This window comes from Cololabis saira, chromosome 23 (genome assembly GCF_033807715.1).
Source record: "Cololabis saira isolate AMF1-May2022 chromosome 23, fColSai1.1, whole genome shotgun sequence".
NCBI lineage: Eukaryota > Metazoa > Chordata > Actinopteri > Beloniformes > Belonidae > Cololabis > Cololabis saira.
Genome location: NC_084609.1, coordinates 8,250,198 through 8,253,449, shown reverse-complemented (window position 1 = coordinate 8,253,449; position 3,252 = coordinate 8,250,198).

Sequence of the window (3,252 nt, the reverse complement as noted above, 5' to 3'; positions counted from 1 at the left end):
GGTAGGCACTGAGGCTGATTGGACCAGAGCAGATTGCTTTTGGTCACTCTGAGTGCCCCCCCCCCCTACACTGTACACCCAAGCCTCTCAAACCCTCTACACACACATACACACACACACACGGACACAAAGCCCCCCCCTTCCCAATGTCCAAACAGCTTTTTTATCCCGTACAAGAGGAGCTTTTATTTTTTTAAGAGTCAAATCAGAGGCAAGCATTTGTCCTTTTCCTGAGGTGAAACTCTGGCATGTGTTACTTTCATGTTTGGGGGGACCTGCAGGGGCCCCTGGTGCACAATGGCCCCTCTGTGAGGAGCCCCTGTTAGCTTGGTGTTGGGAGGAAGTCCCAGCTCGGGGCCGAGGCCTCTGGCTTCTCCTCTGGATCTGGATCTGGATCCAGGCACCGGTTCTGGCCTGCTGGAGAAAAAAAAAGATTGTAAAAATGAACGGCTTTAGCTCAGGTTTCGTCTCGACCTGCCCTCCTCTCCCGCTCAGCTCGCCCTGCCGCAGGTAACTGGAGACCTTTTGATGAGTGAGAGGCGACGGACGTGGTGGGAAGCAGGAACTCCGTCTGCACCTGCCGCACGAGCCAAGTCGGTCCAGAGCTGCTTCCTAAACAGCTGCATGAAAATTCAGCGAAACGACACCAGATCATCAGGTGACGACTGATACGACACCTGACAGGAAGTACCTGAAAGGCCCGGCTGCTGAAGCACAAACTTATCCTGTCAGGTGCAGTTCTGGGGCCTCATTTATAAAAGAGTGCATAGGATTCATACTAAAAGTGCACGTAAAAAAAAAAATCTGGATTTATAAAACTTGCACGCAATGTTCGCTTTATGAATCACAGTCCAGCTGAAAGGTTGCGCAGGTGAATTGGCCTCACATCCCGCCCTCTACACGCCCACTTCATACCATAAATGGGCAATGCAAAGTAGTTTATGACTGTATTTGCATATGAATGAGCCTGCTGAGCATGCGCAGCGGCTTCCTGCAGCCTGTTTGGCATCAGGATGAATGAACGTGTCGAGCCACCGTGCCACTAAATTTCACAGAGACTGAGATCGAGATGTTGTGGATGAGGTGGAGGACAGGAAAACAACATTATGTGGTGGTCACAGTAAAAGTAGAAAAAGTATATAAATAGTATAAAATAAAGCGAGTGAGTGGCAGCACGCCGTTGCTGCCAGTGAGTGCCACGGCGCAATTTCCACTGGGGACAGGGGGGACATGTCCCCCCCACTTTTCAAAATCATGTTTTTGTCCCCCCACTTTTTACAGTTTAAAAACTAACGGTAGGCTTAGCCTGTGATTGCAAATCATCAAGACACTCTGTGCGAAGGCGATGCGAAGACGGCTCCCCCCTCCTCCCCTCCCCTCTCCCCTCAGAGCTGCTCAAGTCTGATTTATGGTTCCGCGTTACACCAACGCAGAGCCTATGGCGTAGGTGCGCGTCGCCGCGTACCCTACGGTGTAGGCTCTGTGTCGTTTTAACGCGGAACCATAATTTAGGCTTACGCCCGTGCGTAAAGGTTTCACGCGCACGTAAAGCTCATTATATATATTAAAAAAAATCAGTGTCCCTTTAGGGGCTCCGTAGAGCCCGTAAAAGGCTCTACGGAGTCCCTCATTTGTTCTGTCCTCTGTCAATCTGTGGTTGTCGCGGTGGGTGATGAGGAGGTTCCTGGCACGGCGTGTCCTGCACCGCGGCTGCAGCAGCAGCACCAGAGTCCTGACTGACGCTGTGCTTCAAACACAGAGGAACACGATCAGCACTATTATATTATAAGTCTGATATGTGATGACATTATTAAGAGTATGACATGAATATGGCTTCATTTCACCACCTCACCGCCTGCGTCGCCAGTTCCCCTTATCTTAAGTAGGGATACGCAGATTTTTCGGTTAGTTTTTTCTTTTTAAATCCCAACCTTTGCGTAGAAGGTGGCTTCCGCATCTATCAAGCCCTGTTTTGTGCGCAAGCAAGCTTTATAAATGAGGCCCCTGATCTTTTCGGTAGGGAGAGGTTTTTTACTCCTGCGGTCATGGACTCAACGTTAATGTCCGACGATGTTCTTACTAGGGGTGTAACGATACACTAATCTCACGATACGGTACGATACACGATATTGAGGTCACGATAATGATAAGTTATTATAGCAGTAATATTAATAACCCAATATCGCGCTAAAGTTTGTCACCTCCACGACACGTATCGTGACGTTTTTGTATCGCAAAATTTCATGGCACGATATATTGTAACACCCCTAGTTCTTACGTCAAACCACATCTCTGGTCGTTGCACACCCTTACTTTGCTGCAACATTCACGCCTGGGAAGGGTGTGTTGAACGTACAGAAGAGGGTATGACGCTAAATTGTGAAGCTTTTAAGTTTTTACCAGAGGGCGTGACCGTAGTGATCCGGCGAAGTTTGAGGTCATTTTTAAGGCTCGCCATGAAACATCAATTGGCTGTAATTCAGCAATACATTATTTGATGTGGTCGAAAACGTATGTGCATGATTGTAGACTGAGCCTGAAGACATCTATGGTGGAATATTCAGGATCAGTTGTAGCGCCACCTGTTGGCACCAGGAATTGTCATGTCTTCTAGTATGCATCTGTGCTCCAAGCAAGATGAGCGGATGTTAAATCAATAAATTTGATATGTCATGGTTTGCATTAATGGACGTGACAAGATGGCTCAACAGCGCTCTCTAGAAAACTTTTATCTGCCATAACTTTTGAATGGTTTGACATAAAGACTCGTGGGTGGTGTCATCGGACTCAGTAGTTGAGTCCTTGACCATAATTGGTGCAAATTAGCCCCGCCCCTTTTTCTGATTGGTCGATATTTCATAGTTCCTATTTTCTGTCATAACTTTTGGATGGTTTGACATAGAAAGTTGTGGGTGGTGTCATTTCTGATATGGTTATGGGGGGCGGTGGCCATGAGTGTGAGGGCCCGTTCATCGCTGCTTGCAGCTTTAATTGTAATATGCATTTTTTGCTCAAGTCACTTTAAACTCAAGTCACTTTTTAAACAATCCATACTGCTTTTAAATGCTGCTAAATCTATTTTGCTACTATGTATGTTTTATGTTTGTTCCCTTGTTTGATTGTATTGTTTGACTGAATAGTTTTTATGTTTTCTGTGGGGACTGCGGGTGGAAACTAGCATTTCTGCTAAAATGCGGTGTATTTGCACTGCTTAATGTAGTGTTCATTAATATTAATTGTCCCATCTAAATA